Source organism: Heloderma suspectum, chromosome 4 (assembly GCF_057233095.1).
Source record: "Heloderma suspectum isolate Gila_16-S chromosome 4, 16-S_ref, whole genome shotgun sequence".
NCBI lineage: Eukaryota > Metazoa > Chordata > Lepidosauria > Squamata > Helodermatidae > Heloderma > Heloderma suspectum.
The window spans coordinates 68,474,005-68,491,923 of record NC_139461.1 but is presented as its reverse complement, the minus strand read 5'-3'; the positions used below and the strand labels follow the sequence as shown (position 1 = coordinate 68,491,923).

At 46.2% G+C, this 17,919-nt stretch overlaps 1 pseudogene; it reads left to right on the top strand.

The window, feature by feature from the left end:
• Positions 1 to 715: 715 nt before the first annotated feature.
• LOC146346981 (uncharacterized) lies at positions 716 to 2,695 on the top strand (annotated as a pseudogene).
• The last annotated feature ends 15,224 nt before the right edge of the window (positions 2,696 to 17,919 follow it).

Genomic DNA, 17,919 nt, shown 5'->3' with positions numbered 1-17,919 from the left:
CTTACCAATCTAATTGTTCTCACAGGCTGCCATGTGAGTGCAGCTTGGATGACAATCTCAAATTGTGGGTAAGGCTGACATGGGTGAAGGTGCTCCTTGAAGGAACTTGGTCTCAGACTGTTTAAGACTTTCAAAGTTAATACCAGCAGTTGAAGTTGGGCCCAGTGCAACGCATGATCAAATTGCCTCAGTCCCACCAGCATTCTGCACCAGATGACATTTCTGAACTGTCTTTAAAGGCAACCCCATGTAGAGCACATTACAGTAGTCCATCCTGGTTGTCACTAATGCATAGATAACTGAGACAGAGTCCCTCCTCTCCACATAGTTCCACAGTTGGCAAAACAGCCTAAACTACTAAAAGCACTCCTGGCCACCACTGCCACCTGAGCTTCTCCAATTAGCACCGAGTCCAGGAGAATGTCTTAGCAGCTCACTTTGTTCTTTAGGGGGAACACAACTCCATCTACAGCCAGCTATAAACCTCCATCCAGAGTATATGGTTTCCCTACCCACAGTACCTCTCTTTTGTCTGGGTTAAGCCTCAGCATGTTCATGTTCATCTACCCCAAAACTGCTTCTAGACAGTGATTCAAGATTTCCACAGCCTCCCTGGGATGAGTAGATGGAAATGACTGGTAGAGCTGAGTATCACCTCCATACAATAATTCAGCCCAAATCTCTGGATGACTTCCATCAGTGATTTCATGTAGATATGAAAAGGTATGGGGGGAAAGATGAAAACACCTTTCCTTGGAAGAGAGAGGAGGATCCCATTCCCAACCAAGAACAACTGCAAGGTGGAAGGAGAGGGAGTCTGCTACTTGCTGCGACCGCTGCTTCTGCCTCTGGGGCTCCTGATCCACCACATCACTGTGAGTGCTGCCTCTTCGCAGGATTAAGGCCCTGACTCCGCAGCTTCTCCCAGGACTGCCACCCCCTCCCAGCCCAATTGTGTCATCTTCCCGGGCTGGGGGCATAAAAGCTAGGCTCCTGCAGGGGCAGGGCAGCCACCAGCAGGACGGCAACCGAAGGTGTGACACCAAAAGGGTTTGCCCCTTCGGAGGAGCCACTTCGGGGGGAACACAAGGGCAAAGGCCTTGTCAACAGAGGGGTAGGGGGTGTTGGGAGGGATGTGCTTCAAAGAAAGAAGGGGAGATGAAAGGACACAGGGAGCAGCTATCACAACTATACAGGGCAGAGGGAGATATGGTGGGGGGAGACAGTTGCATGTTCAGGGGAGCGGGGACCATAACAGGGTCCTGGTTGTCCCCAAGTGATCCCCCAATACAAATAACCTGGATAGCCTTGGCAGCAGTCCCCCTGGATTGAAAACACTGTTGGTGAATGCCAGATCAGTGAATGGTAAGACAGCTGCCATCCAGGAGCTGATCCTGGATGAGCATGCCGACCTGGTATGTGTTACAGAGACCTGGTTGGATGAAGCTGGGGGTGTTAATCTATCTCAGCTTTGTCCCCTAGGGTTTTCTGTAGAACAGCAGGCTAGATCTGGGGGGGGGGGAGTTGCAGTGGTCTATCGTGCTACTATCCCCCTCACCAGGTGCCCTGGCTCACACTCTACTGGGTTTGAGTCTGTATACTCTGTAAAAGCGGGTGCTCAGGACAGAATAGGGATTCGCCCACCCCGCTGCCCAACAGTCTCCCTTCCTGAGCTAGCCGGGGTGATCTCGGTGGCAGTGATGGAGTCCCCTCGGCTTGTTCTGCTGGGAGACTTCAACATCCATGCTGAGGCTGCCCTCTCGGGGGTGGCTCAGGACTTCACGTCCTCCACGATGACCATGGGTCTGTCCCAAGTGGTTTCTGGCCCCACTCATACAGCAGGTCACACTCTAGACCTAGTTTTCTATGCTGAGCAGGATGATGGTGATCTGGGTGTGGAGGAACTTTCTGTTGTTCCGTTGTCATGGACAGATCACTACCTGGTGGGGTTTGGACTCACTGGGACTCAGGGCCTCTGCAGGGGTGGGGGACCAATTAAGCTGGTCCACCCCAGGAGGCTGATGGATCGGGATGGTTTCCTGACAGGTCTTGGGGATTTTCCTGCTGCCTTGGCAGGCGATTCTGTCGAAGCCCTGGCTGATCTCTGGAATAGGGAAATGGCCAGGTGGTGGACACAATCGCTCCTGAGCGTCGCCTCTCATGGAGTGGAGCCAGACCCTGGTTCTCTAGGGAACTGGCGGCGATGAAGCGAATGAGACGGAGACTAGAGCAACGTTGGCAGAAAACTCAAAAGGAGCCCGATCAAACATGGGCTAGAGCTTATTTGAAAGCCTGCTCCATGGCAGTGAGGGCAGCAAAGAAGCCTTTCTTTTCTGCCACCATTGCATCTGCAGGGAGCCGGCCAGCAGAGCTGTTTCGAGTGGCCAGGGGCCTTCTACATCCTGGCCCCTGTGATAAAAATTCTGACCATTTGAGAGCCCGCTGTGAACGATTTGCTCAGCACTTTGCTGATAAAATTGCTCGGATCGGTTCTGACTTGGATGCTGTAGTTGATGCAGACCCTGTGGATGTCACTTTGGCTCCTGCTTGTTCAGTGTTGATGGATTCTTTTCCATTTGTGCAGCCCGAGGATGTAGGCAGGATCCTTAGAGCGGTGAGAGGAACCACATGTATGCTGGATCCTGCGCCTGCTGGCTTATTAAAGAGGCCAGAGGAGGACTGGCTCAGTGGATAACAGAAGTGGTTAATGCCTCTTTGGAACAAGGTACTGTTCCATTAAGCTTAAAAGAGGCGGTTGTGCAGGGAGAAGCCTTCCCTGAATCCCACCATACTAGATAACTATCATCCAGTAGGGCAGGGGGAGAAATCCTCCACAGACCCCAGTGAGTCCGGATTCAAAAGAATCTGGCCCCCTGGAGTCCATGGAGGATTGGAAGACTTACCTCTGCCTCCTGGAGGAATCCTTGACAGACAGATCCTCCCCGCTGGCCAGCCGTTTTATGCAAACGAAGAGAAGGTTGCTGATCTTTCCCTTCATGCTGCATTTGTACAAGTGAAGTGTGACTGATTCAGAAAGAACTTTCCATTATACTGTCTCTTTTTCTTCATGAGTTTCATAACAGAAGTGTGGTGCAGTGGTGAGAATCCAGCCCAAAGTCACCCAGTGAGATAACTAACAGGAGGTTTGCTAATGAGCTGGATGTGGAAATACAAAGCTGAGCTGGGGGCAAGTGGGGTGCTGACATGTGTAGGAGTAAGTTGTATTGAACTCAGTAAGACTTACTTCTGAGTAGACATGCACAGAATTGGTTCTCCTCTCCATTTTAGCCTCACCATGTCACCAACGAGGCTGGAAGTGGAAATAGAAAGCATAGCAGGGGGAATAATACTCGTGCAGGGCTCCACACTGGCATGGTCATTTTAAAAGGTTCTTTCTTTCTTTCTTTCTTTCTTTCTTTCTTTCAACAGCTTTGCTTTAAACAACAAGTGCATCGCTCAGGCACACCTAGGGCAGCCTTGTTTTGGGAAGCCCCGAGGAGGAGAAAGTGTTTGGGCTGAAAGTAAACGGAGATGGAGGATTTCAGTTGAAAAAGAACACCCACAAACAAGGCGGTGAGCACAATTCATTTAAAAAACAAAACAAAAAAACTTACGTATTTATTATTGGAATATACTACCTTGCGTTTTTATTTACAAAAATTTCACGACTCTGTGCGGATGACAAAAAAAAGCCGCATGACTGCTGGCTCCGCAGGACCTCGTGGTACCATTCCGCAGTCGATTCCGTTGCACAGATTGAAGGGAATTCGATCCCATTTCAGTCCGTGGTGGAATTCTCTGACATCCCTAGATAAAGAAACATAAATACAGCAGTCCTTTCCAAATGTGTTTTCCAGTTTACACTGAACATTTGATAGAGAGGAATTAGTCTTGTAAACTGAAGAAATCTGTAAAGGAATCATTGTAATTCTGTTTTAACTGGAAAGTCCCAATATGATTAAATGTGAACAAAGCCAGGAAGTGAGTGTGCCATCTCTCCCCGTTATTTATGGACTGTAGTGATGTAGAGCTGGATTTGTATTTGCAGAAATGATTTCTCTAGGCAGCTTTTTGAAATCGGCAGTTAGCGTCATTAATTATGCAAGCATTTCCATGCAGTTGTTCAGTATTTTGTTTCCAAATTCTCCTGCATGGTAACACTGCCCTCTTGTGGCTTAATTCATTTTGGGAGTTGCCTTTGTTTTGACATAACTGACCCTCTGATTACTGGAACTAAATGACACAGAATAGATCTGAAACTGGATTGTAGTTTCATGTAGGTTCTCTCTGAAACATTCAGTATAATAACACTGTCAGACTCAGAGTACAGGTGAATCAAGCCACACATACAAAAAGGCAGAGATTCAACATCCTGGCAAGAAACAAGAATCTGGGCAAATCCGTCCATGTTCAGAGAGCGTACAGTGCAGAGTTTGTTTTTCAAATGACCACCCCATCAGGTATGATGACCTTTACCACCACATGATCCTGCACAGGAACATGAAACTAGTGTGGGAGGCTGTAGCTGGAAAGCTGGATCTAACCCAAGATACAGAACAGGAGATCATTGTTCTCCGGAGAGCTCCAATTGAATTGAGGGGATGTGGCCTGAGTAATCCCAGCAGCTGTGTGGGCATGAAATTTCAGTCTGTCTCCTGTCTCATAGCAGAGCAGAGCAGAGGAAGCTGCTCCAGCTGGTCTAGGGGCTATACAAGGAAGCAAGCTCCCAGAGAGGGAGCGAACAGAGCGAGCAAACAGGAAGCGCAAATGAGAGTTGGCCAGGGGAGGTGCAGTGGAAAAGGAGACAAAGGCAAAGCAGTGAAGGGGCTGGAGTAAGCCCAGGGGACTGTCCTTTCCATTCTGAGTCAATGTGTGCTCACCATGTGCTCCTGAGAGCTCCAATTGAATGGGGGGGGGGGCTGAGTAATCCCAGCAGCTGTGTGGGCAGGAAGATCCAGTCTGTCTCCTGTCTCCGTCCTAGCTGAGCAGAGCAGAGGAAGCTGCTCCACCTGGTCTAGGGGCTATACAAGGAAGCAAGCTCCCAGAGAGCGAGTGATCAGAGTGAGCAAACAGGGACAGCAAACAGGATTTCAGCAGGGGAGGTCAAGGGGAAGGGCCCCTAACATTTCTTTTTTCATTTGTTTAAAATTTCTTTTTCTTGTAACACACACTTCCATACCAGTGGGACTGTGTTTTTAACCTCCAGTGAATAGAGGACAAAGCACAGGCTATTCCAGTACAATCAGAAAGCTAGAAATATAAAGGTAATAGAGACTGTGGAAGGACAAGACTCTCCAGTGGTGGTGACCTGCAAGGTCTGTGCCATGTTTGTTTTCTTGCCTGAGATCAACATGGCCTACACCTGCAACAAGCAAGTTGATCATGCTGTTGGAAGAAAAAGTAAGAGGACTGGAGCAGCGACTGTCAACCCTCCAGGGAATAAGAGAACATGAAGTGTTCTTGGACAGAATGGTGGAACTACAGCAGCAAAGTGAAGAACAGAAGCTGTTCTTCAACAGCAAACTGAAGCAACAGCAACAACAAACTGAGGCAGAAGAGGAAACTGCTAAGGTGAGGAAAAATGAAGTAGAGGATACTCCTTGGAAAAGGGTGAAAGGAGCAGAAGAACAAGAAGCCACTCTACACCAGTGGAAGCGTTGGAACAATGGAACCATTTCCAGGTACTTGAGGATGAGACTGGAGGACAGCCTGCAGAGGAAGAATTACAGGGGAACCTGCATGAGAGTGAGCAAGAGTCTGAAGGTCACTCAAACAGAGGCAATGAAACCAAGGCCTACAACAACAAGAAGAGTAGTAGTAGTGGGAGACTCATTGCTGCGTGGGATCAAGACCCGACTATGTTGCAAAGACCCACGGACTCACCAGGTATGTTGTCTCCCAGGAGGATGGATTAGAGATTAGACGGAAACTCAAGAATTTTGGGCCCAGATAGTTTTCTCATCTATCCTTCCAGTAGTTAGAAGAGGGACAGAAAGGGAAAGAAAAATACTCCGGGTGAATGACTGGCTATGAAGGTGGTGCCGGCGTGAGAGATTTGTATTCGGGGACCACGGGCTATACTTCCTGGAAGATGGACTGTTGGCAAGGGATAGGTTGCACCTCACAAAGGATGGGAAGAATGTGTTTGGCCACAGCATGAAGAATTTCATCAGGAGGGCTTTAAACTGAATCCTACAGGGAAGGGAGACGTAAAGTTGGGGGTAACAGTGGATGAAGGCTTATGCACCACAATGGAGAGAACAGCTCTAATAGTGCCCAATAATAGTCTTCAGAATCATGTAGAAAGAAAGCCAGACTATAAAGTACATGGTCTTCGATGTCTATATACTAATGCCCAGAGTATGGGAAACAAATAGAACGAACTTGAACTCTAAATACAAGAGGGAAATTATGACTTGATAGGTGTAACTGAGACTTGGTGGGATGACTCTTATGACTGGAATACAGCAATTGAAGGATATAACTTGTTCAAAAAGAATAGGAGGAACAGAAAGGAAGGTGGAGTTGCACTATATGTTAAAAATACATATCTCTGCACAGAGATACAGGAGGATGAGCTTGGTAGCCCCATCAAGAGCATCTGGGTTAAAATACATGGAGCAAAGAATAAAAGGAACATGGTGGCCAGAGTCTACTACTGACCACCCAATCAAAGAGAAGACAAGGATGAAACTTTTGAAAAGCAAATTGCTAATGTTTCAAGGAAGCATGATGTAGTAGTAATGGAGGACTTCAATTTCCCCGATATTTGTTGGAGATAAATTCTGCAAAACATGGCCCCTCCAAGAGATTCCTGAGTTGTGTTTAAGGATGGCGGAGAATTCCACCACAGACTCCAATGAAGCTGGATTCTAAAGAATCTGCCCCCCCCCCAGAGTCTGTGGTGGAACGGACCACTCAGCTCCGCCACCCCGCAAAATTGGCGCCAGCTGGATCCTACCTGCCACTGGCCGGGTCTGGGTCTGTCCACTCACTCCGCTGCTGTCTGCAAATCTTTACGTAGCCTATTATGGCAAAGAGCAGGGACTCAAAAGGCATCCACTAGGCCAGATGCCATTTGCATCTGCAGACCGGCAGTGGACGGAAGTCCGGCAGCGGATGGACCTGGCCGGTGGCTCCACAGACTTGCCGCGGAGCGGAGATAGCCGGGGAGAGCTCCGGGGGGAGGAACGGATTGCCTCCCCGCCCCGTGGACCCCCAGTGGACTCGGGTGAGTGGGGTTTGTACACCCCTACTCGTGTTGTGGATAATTTCCTCCTACAGAAAGTAGAAGGAACTAGAAGATCGGCTATCCTTGACTTGATCCTAACCAACAGAGATGACTTAGTGGATAAAGTAGCAGTTACAGGAACTCTGGGGAAAAGTGACTGTGTTATACTTGAGTTCTTGGTTCTAAGGGAAGCAAAAGCCGAGTGTAGTCAAACGCATGCCCTGGATTTTAGGAAAGCCAATTTTAATAAATTCAGAACAATGATAAGTAAGGTCCCATGACAAGCGACTCTAATGGGAAAAGGAGTCCTAGATGGGTGGGAGTTTTTAAAAAGGAAATTCTAAAGGTACAATTACAAACAATTCCAACAAGAAAAAACGGTGGAAGACAACAGAAGAAGCCCATGTGGCTTCACAAAGTTTAGAGATGACCTGAAAACAAAAAAGGACACACATAGGAAGTGGAAGGAAGGACAAGCTATAAAGGAAGAGTACAGGCAGGTAGCACAGAAGTGCAGGGATGGTGTTGGGAAGGCTAAAGCCGAGAACGAGCTCAGGTTAGCAAGGGATGCTAAAAGCAACAAAACAGCTTTCTTCAGATATGTGCATAGTAAAAGACAGAGGAAAGAAATGGTGGTTCAACTATTAAATAAGGATGGCAAAATGATAAAAGATGACAAGGAAAAGGCATAAGTACTCGATTCCTACTTGGGCAAAGGCGAAATACAGGCTGAAGGGCTTGGGATCGATATGCATATGGTCAAGGAACTCCTAATTACCTTGAATGAGTTCAAATCTCCAGAGCCAGATGAACTGCATCCTAGAGTAATAAAGGAATGGGCAGAAGAACTCTCAGAACCACTGTCTATTACCTTTGAGAAATTATGGAGCACGGGGGAAGTGCCAGATGACTGGAGGAGAGCTAAGGTTGTCCCTATCTTCAAAACGGGCAAAAAGGTGGAACCTGGGAACTACAGACCAGTCAGTCTGACATCAATCCCTGGGAAAATTCTGGGGCAGATTATGAAGCAATCAATCTGTAAGCACCTTGAAAACAATGCAGTAATTACTCAAAGCCAACATGGATTTGTCACGAACAAATCCTGCCAGACAAATCTGGTCTCATTTTTTGATCAGGTCACCTCCCCTGTGAACCGTGGCAATGCGGTGGACATAATATACCTCGACTTCAGCAAAGCTTTCAACAAAGTGCCCCATGATATCCTGATGAGCAAACTAGCTCAAAGTGGGCTAGATGAAACAATGATCCAGTGGATCCACAGTTGGCTACAGAATCTGATTCAAAAAGTGCTTATCTGTGGGATCTTCTCAAACTGGGGAGGGGTAACGAGCAGGGTACCGCAGGGCTCAGTCCTGGGCCCAGTGCTTTTCAACATTTTTATTCATGACTTGGAGGAGGAGGTGCAGGGAACGCTGATCAAATTTGCAGATGACACGAAATTGGGAGGGATAGCTAATACCTTGGAAGACAGAAACAAAATTCAAAGTGATCTGGATAGACTGGAGCGCTGGGCAGAAAACAACAGAATGACATTTAATAGGGATAGTTCTGCAAGTTCTGCACCTAGGGAAAAGAAACCAAATGCACAGTTACAAGATAGGGGATACTTGGCTCAACAACACTACAGGTGAGAAGGATCTTGGAATTGTTGTAGAACACAAGCTGAATATGAACCAACAATGTGATGTTGCTGCAAAAAAAGGCAAATGCAATTTGGGGCTGCATTAATAGAAGCATAGCTTCCAAATCCCACGAAGTACTAGTTCCCCTCTACTCAGCACTGGTTAGGCCTCAACTGGAGTACTGTGTCCAGTTCTGGGCACCACACTTTAAGAAGGATGCAGACAAACTGGAGAGGTTTCAGAGGAGGGCAACAAAGATGATCAGGGGACTGGAAACAAAGCCCTATGAGAGACAAAAAGAACTGGGCATGTTTAGCCTTGAGAAGACTGAGGGGAGATATGATAGCGCTGTTCAAGTACTTGAAAGATTGTCCCAGAGAGGAAGGCCAGGATCTCTTCTTGATCATCCCAGAATGCAGGACACAGAATAATGGGTTCAAGTTAGAGGAGGCCAGATTCTGGCTGAACATCAGGAAAAACTTCCTGACAGTCAGAGCAATATGACAATGGAACCAATTGCCTAGGGAGGTAGTGGGCTCTCCCACAGTGGAGGCATTCAAGACGAGGCTGGACAGCCATCTGTCAGGGATGCTCTGACTTTAGGGGTGTATGAAACCCCACTTACCTGGCTCTGCCAGGTTCCGCAGGTGGGGGGTGGCGATCTGTTCTTCCCCCCGGAATCCTCTCCGGGGGGGGAGGCGATCCATTCCTCCCCCCGCCCGGAATCCTGCCCAGCCAGCTCCGCTCGGTGGCCAGGCCGCAGAGCCACCAGCCAGGCCAACCCGCAGTGGGGCCTCCAGCCGCTGCCGGGCTGGTGCGGAACCAAATGGCGTCTTGAGTAGGGGACGCCATTTGCGTCCCTATGGTAGCCCTTGATAGGCTACGTAAATATTTATCACGGCTAAAGCAGGGACGCAAATAGTGTCCTCTACTTAGGATGCCATTTGCGTCCGCACCAGCCCGGCAGCAGCCAGAGCCGGTGCCGGAGCCGGTGCCACCACTGGAGCCGCCGCCAGGTAGGCTCCATTTCGTGGGGCTTTCATGGGGTGGAGGGGCGGAGGAATCCGTGGTGGAATGGAGTTCCACTGGAATTTGGCCCCCCTGGGATCCGTGGCAGAATTCTCTAACATCCCTATCTGACTTGGATTCCTGCATTGAGCAGGGGGTTGGACTCGACGGTCTTATAGGCCCCTTCCAACCCTATTATTCCATGATTCTATGAATCCTGTCCCAGAATTGGAGGCTCGCTCGCTCTTTCTTTTTTTCTTTCTTTCTTTCTTTCTTTCTTTCTTTCTATCATTGGCAATTTCAGAGCTTTTTAGAAACAAAATGTCTGAAAGCAAGTGCTCTGAAGTGCAACAAGAGCTTATTTATATTTGATCATGTACATAGCACTCTTTATATTTATATATTAATACAAATTAGAGTTATGGCTAACAATGTTTATTTTCCCACTCTTCTTCCAGGGAGCCCAGGGTCATTAATCCTCACAACAGCCTAGTAAGGTAGGGTAGGTTGAGAAATAGTCCAAGGCAACCCAGCAAAGTTCATGGTGAATGGAAAATGGAAACTGAGACTCCCAGGTCATAGGCCAACACTGTCCCATATTGTACTTTGTAAAAACATGTATAGAAGAATCTCTGCACCTCTTCCGTAGTTTGTTTTTACCTTCAGCTACTTGACAATAATCTTGGGGCATAGCAGAACTGGGCTACTGTTTCCTTTTTACCCAGAGAGGACAGGTCCATAAAACTAGTATTTATTATGGTTTGTATCCAACCTTGACCATCCACCACTGGAACAGCTGCAGAAACCATTGGCAGAAGAGTTTTCCACTCCCCCTTGCACCCAGCATGGCCCCAAAACCACTCTACAGCAGGTCCCCAATGTGGCACCTGCAGGCACCTCCAACGGTGCCTGTGAATGAGTCCCCAACATGGTTCACCAATTAAATTTCCAGTATCTCTTCAGTACGGGAGGGGGAATCCTTCAGAAAAGTCTCTAGAAGTTTTTCCCTTGATAAAGAACTATGTTGAAATGTGTTGGGAATTGTTGCAGCTGTTCATTTTTTTTATTTTGGTTTCCAGCCTTACAGCTGTTTTTTCTGGTCCCTATTGGTATTGTCCCCAACATGGTGCCCATGGGCACCTGATTTTTTTTAAGAATTCCATTTTTTTTTAATATACATACATGGAATTGTATGAAATGCAAACAACTTCCTAGCAATTATACATGGGCTGCAACAGAAGTGGACCAAATATCTAAATATGTATCCATTTGAAGGTGACATCTATATGCCACCCTTTCAAATACTGAAAGCATTGTAAGGTACTCAAACCATTGCATTATAGGAGATGACTGTTTATCATTCCAGTCTTGTAGTATCAGTCAAAAGCATGCAGAGAATCCATTAACACTGACCATTTGTTAATTTCCATGAAGCAGGTAAAGAATTTAAAAGTGTGTGTACATCAGTGAATACTAAAGACTGTTCCAATACAACACTTATCTGTGCAATAACCTCCCTGCAAAAAGAAACATCTACTGAACATTGCCAAAATGTATGTTTAAAGGACACATTAGCTGCATTGCCCTGCCAGCAATTAGCTGCATCAGACAATCCCCTATTAAGGAGACTTTGCAAAGCAATAAACACAAAATGTTTTTGCAGAGTAAGACACAGCCAGAGATCCACAGATACAGAAGTTAGACACCAAAGCAGTAATCCACTGATTAGGCGTTTTGCGGTGGTACCCACAGCAGTATCTCAAATTCCCAAATGAGCCCATGGGTCCAAAATGGTTGGGGACCCCTGCTCTAGAGGGTTGGGGGACCCACTGGAGCAGATTTGGGAGGCATGTGGGGAGCTGCACAGGGGAAGAAAGCAAGGGAAAGTCCACCCACACAACACTGCATGTACAATGTCACAAAGAATAAGCAACATTGTTTCTCAGCAGCACAAACTGTGGAGACTCCAGCACCACCCTTGAGACAACACTGGCTAGCTGTTTGGAAGTGTCAGCTGGTCCAGAATATTGTGGTCAGACTGTTGACCGAGGTCAGTACAGGAACATGACTCCCTTGGTACAAGTTCATTGGCTTTTGGTCTGTTTCCAGGCACAATTCAAAGTGCTGGGTATGGCTGATAAAGTAGGGCTGTGCAAGGACTACCTGTTCTGATTCGGAAGCTGCTTCAGGGCTTCCAAGATGGGCCCAATTCAGCTCAGGCTGATTCAGGGGGGCCCTGACCCACCTCGGTTTACAAAGCCAAAGCAGGATTCAGACATCTAAATCCCGCTTCATCCCCCCCGCCTCTAACACGCCGCCCAGCCCCCAGCTCCTTGCCTGGGCCCTTGTTCCATGGGGGGCACCACCGACATGGGAGCTGCCGCTGCCACTGCTGCTGGTGCCACTGGGGAAGCCACTGCCGGGGAAAATGCTGCCCATCGCAGCCCACCAACTGCCGACAAGCACGAGGGAAGGAGTCACCCTCCAACTGCACTCTCTCTGTTCCTTGGAAAGAGGGGAGGGTGCCCGGTTGGAGGCTGGCTCCTGCCAATGAGGGTGGGCTGCTGCTGCCAGCTCCTAGGCCCTCTAGACATGCACTGGCAGCTGTCTTGTTCCGCAGAATAGGGGGAGCCATTTTTCCCTGTTTTGCACCATGGCTGTGCCCATGAGTGGCAGATCCATGGCAGATTTTTCTAGTTCACTCCACAGAGGCAGATATGTGCTGTGATTGGAAGGTGGCTTTCTGGGTCTCCCCTTAGAAATCATGAAAACATGAGGATGCCTTTTTGATTTTATGGATCCTTGTTTTACCCAGTCCCCATAGCACGCGCTTTCTTCTCAGCTTCATTCTGCCAAAGGAAAGTGGGAAGGGTAGGGATGTCAGAGAATTCCGCCATGGATCTCAGTGAAGCCGAATGCCAGTGCATTTGGCCCCCGAAATCCGTGGCAGAATGAAGTCCCCTGCCCCACCAACCCACGAAAGTCGCGCGAAATGGAGCACTTACCTGGTGCCGTTCGTGCTGCTTTACAAATGGTGACCACCATTCGCTTCCCCATTTAGGCTGTGATAGGCTACGTAAATACTTACATAGCCTATCATGGCTAACACAGGGACACCATTTGCGTCCCTGCAGACGCCGTGATCATGGCAAAAAAAGGAACGCAAATGGCGGCCGCCATAGCCGCAGCCATTTGCTTTCCTGGTTATTTGCCGTGATAGGCTATGTAAATATTTACGTAGCCTATCACGACCAAAAACATAAACACAAATGGCAGCCGCTGTAGCTGCCACCATTTGCGTCTGCAGGCTCCAGACGCCTGTGAACGCACCTGGCTGGCGGCTCTGCAGAGTTGCCGCAGAGCGAAGCCAGCCAGGTTAGGATTTCACGAATCACCGCGATTTGCGAAATCCCACCGCAAATCACCCCTGCGAAAAGGTAAGTGACTTTCGTACATCCCTAGGGAAGGGTTAAGGCTTCCTCTGCCATACCTGGCAGAGACTGGGTCTGTTGCTCCCAGTGGCTAGGATTGGAGCAGAGAGAGAAAATGCCATGGAGCTTCCCTCTCAGCTCCCGTCCCATCCTGCTGCTGTTGCTGCCGCCACCACCATCATTGCACACAATGGCAGCTTATCAGGGCAGCGGGAGGCTGCTCAATTATCAGGCAGTTTGTGCACCCCAATGGATCGTCTTGTGCCTCCCCTGGGGTGCATGTACCCCACTTTGGAGACCACTGCTCTAACCAAATAATGTTCAGACAGTCCTGTCTGCTCCAATAACACCACCTCTCTCACAATGAGCAAATGGAGACTGACTCACAGCAAAGCTCACCCCCTTCTCTCCCCTTTCCTTGCCTTTCCCGGTGGCCGGATCTCCCTGAAATTGATACATTTGGTGCCTCTGCATCCTCTTGCCTCCCCCCCCCCGACCTCCTCCTGCCCCTCCGTGTGATCTTTTAGAAGTTGATACATTTTGGAGACAGCCTGTCTAGGCTGCTCAGAAGCATAAGAAGAGCTCCTAATATACAAGGCAGATGAGGTGCTTCATGGAGGAGCCTCTTTGCTTTGGAGTGCCTCAGTGCTGGTCTGATCTGCTTTGTATCATGACAAGGTACCTCTGAATCAGCCTGCTTTGCCTCGTTACTTGGGCTTCGTACCGAAGCAGTGCACAGCCCTACCATAAAGCTCTGTAAGGCTTAGGACAAGACTATCTGAATACAAGATACAATACAAGCCTGACTGGGTTTTAGGATCTTTGAGGGAGACACTTCTGTCGATACCACTGCCATCAGAGGCACATTTTGTGGGGATGTAAGAGGCGGTCTTCTCAGTGGGTGCTCCCAGAAACTCGGAAGTCCCTGCCAAGGGAGGCTAGGCTGCCCCCCTTTCTTTTGTCCTTCCACCAGCAAAAAATATATTTTTATTCAGACAGCTCTTTGGCCTATAGGTGGTCTTTTGATGAATGGGTTTTTAATTGGTTGGTGCCGTTTATTTCTTTTATTGTTCCATTTTAATTATTTTTATGTTTTAATTATGATTTCCTTCTTAATCTGGATTTTATTGTTACCTGCTTTGAGCGCCATTTTTTGGTGGAAAGGTGGGATAGAAATTATGTAAGTAATAGGTAAATACATACACTTTCCTACTAGGACAATATCTGTATAGGAAATCTGATTCATCACATAGCATTGTGACTTCATCCCATTCATTGTATGATGTGGGATCATGGATGTGATCTGATCCTGACAGTTTAGACTGGAGAATATTTAATGCACATATTATGTTATACCCTTTACTCAGCTTCAAATCAATTCTTGCAGCAGGAATGGCTTTAATGTTACTATGAAAAACATGAAAGGACCACAAGCAGGTGAGCATACCACCACTCGTCTCAGATAAGCTCAGGAAAGCTTCAAGCTATTTCCAACCCCTCCCTCATAATTCCTCCCTTTCTGAGCCAATCTGAGACCCTTAAAAGCAACTTCCTGAAAAAAAAAAAGTCATGCCACCAGCTAATGCTCTTAGCATTGCCCTAGAGGTCACTTATGTTAGTGCTATTGACTTCGATACTGGTTATTAGTGATACTACAATGACAGTATTCTTATTTTGTATGGAAGATCAAACAGCTCTTTATTTTTTATTAATCTTTTTATTGTAGTTTTAACAAAACAAATCATGAAGAGAAAAAGAAAAAAGAAAAGAAAAAGTAGACAAGAAATTTCCTGCATAAAAATATCAGTGTTCCATTAAATACAACATTCTAAAAAAGACAAAAGATTATGTGTAAGCTTCAAGAAAAGCAGACCAAATAATCCATATACTTATCCATTTGCGAGTGAATAAATTCAAATGTTGATAGCATTGTTAGGTCTTTAATCTACTGCATTATAGGAGGTGAACATTTGTCTTTCCGATGTTGTAATATCAGTCTTTTTGCTGTCAAAAGGACTAGGAAAATCCATTTGTGCTGACTGAAACTGATAAATAGTTTAGGAGGACATGTACATCGTTCACTATTAAAGAGTGTTCCAGTACAAAGTTTGTCTGTATTATGACCTCCTCCCCAAAATAGGCAACTATTGGGCATTGACAAAAACATAAGGATAAAAAGAAGCATTAGGTGTATTACATCTCCAACACTTATGTGAATTAGACAAACCCTTATTAAAAAGATGTTGTGGAGTCCAATAAAACTGAAACAAGATTTTTTTTGCTAAACAAGGCATAGCCTAAGATCCATAGATACTTCAGGTACAGACGCTAAAGCAATGATCTACTGATTAGGCAAAATGGGGCGATCCAATTCTCTATTCTGTTCCTGTCTTAAACCCCAAGTATCATATTTATTAACTGATAACATGCATTTATATACATGGATCATGGGGTCAATATGACTGATCAGCCACTATAAGTGTTTACAATAACAATGGAGACTCTGAAGCTGTAAAAGCAGCACGATCAAATCTAGATTCCAACAAGCATTGCAACTGCAATTCAACTGTAATGGGTAAATCACACTTAGCATGCAAATCAGAAAATGACAGAAACTCATCGTCCAAACCCCAATAATTGAGCTAGGGTAAGAACCAGGGTTTTGTGTCCACCACAAAAACATTTTGTTTCTCATTTTAAAATCTGGATTTCCCCATAAAGTCAATTGAGCATGAGAAAAATGAATCAAACTGTAATTGATGTGATATTATACTCCACACCTCTCTAACAGCTAGAATTGTGGGAGAGGTTTGTCTATTCCAATATGCTGAGAACCTAATGCCATCCATTAGGAAAAAAGGTCCAAACAGGATTCCTGAACTGACTAGGGTGGAAAATCTAATTGGACTGGAAAAGGCCAGAATTTAGTACAGGTCAACAAATAGGTCCAATGGTATAAAGTAAGGTCTAGAAAGCCAAACCCACCTTTCTAAATTGGAAATTGCATCCTTTTCAGAGATATTCATGGTGGAGAGGAATCCCCCCAAACTTTATGAAACAAAGGATTGAGTTTTTGGAAATATTTCCCAGGTATAGGTAATCCCACATATAACATAAACAATCAGAAGTATGATATTCATCTTCAGTGTGTTAACTTTACTCCACTTATTCAGCTTTAATGATGCCCATCTATCTATATCTCATGCAATCTCATTAATACACCTATTCAGATTTAGTATAATCAATTGGGATATATCTCTGGGAATAAGTATTTCCAAATAGGTAATAAAATCTGGCTAAAAGATATGATGCCGGAAGATGAGCCCCTCAGGTCGGAAGGTGTCCAATAGACTACTGGGGAAGAGCAGAGGGAATTTCCAAGGAGCGCCAAAAAGAGTGAAGCGGCTGGGCCAAAGCCAAAAGGACACTCAGCTGTGGATGTGTCTGGTGGTGAAAAGAAAGTCTGATGATGTAAAGAACAATATTGTTTAGGAACATGGAATGTAAGATCAATGAATCAAGATAAGCTGGAGGTGGTCAAACATGAGATGGCAAGATTGAACATCGACATCTTGGGAATCAGCGAACTAAAATGGACAAACATGGGTGAATTTAATGCAGGTGCCCATCATATCTACTACTGTGGCCAAGAATCCCTTAGAAGAAATGGAGTAGCACTCATAGTCAACAAAAGGGTGGGAAAAGCAGTACTGGGGTACAATCTCAAAAATGATAGAATGATCTCAGTACGAATCCAAGGCAAACCATTCAACATCACAGTAATTCAAGTCTATGCCTCAACCACTGAGCCCGAAGAAGCTGAGGTTGATCGGTTCTATGAAGACCTACAACATCTTCTAGAACTAACACCAAAAAAAGATGTCCTTTTCATCATAGGGGATTGGAATGCTAAAGTAGGAAGTCAAGAAATCACCGGGATAACAGGCAAGCATGGCCTTGGTGTACAAAATGAAGCAGGACAAAGGCTAATAGAGTTTTGCCAAGAGAACATGCTGATCATAGCAAACACTCTTTTCCAACAGCACAAGAGGCGACTCTACACATGGACATCACCAGATGGTCAATATTGAAATCAGATAGATTATGTCCTTTGCAGCCAAAGATGGAGAAGCTCTATACAGTCAGTCAAAACAAGACCTGGAGCTGACAGTGGCTCAGATCATGAGCTTCTTCTTGCAAAATTTCGGCTTAAACTGAAGTAGGGAAAACCACTAAACCATTCAGGTATGACCTAAATCATATCCCTGATGAATATACAGTGGAGGTGAGGAATAGATTTCAGGGATTAGACCTGATAGACAGAGTGCCTGAGGAACTATGGACAGAGGTCCGTAACATTGTTCAGGAGGCAGCAACGAAATCCATCCCAAAGAAAAAGAAATGCAAGAAAGCCAAGTGGCTGTCTGATGAGGCTTTACAAGTAGCTGAGGAAAGAAGGGAAGTGAAAAGCAAGGGAGAAAGGGGAAGATATATCCAACTGAATGCAGAGTTCCAGAGAATAGCAAGGAGAGACAAGAAGGCCTTCTTAAATGAACAATGCAAAGAAATCGAGGAAAACAATAGAATGGGAAAGACTAGAGATCTT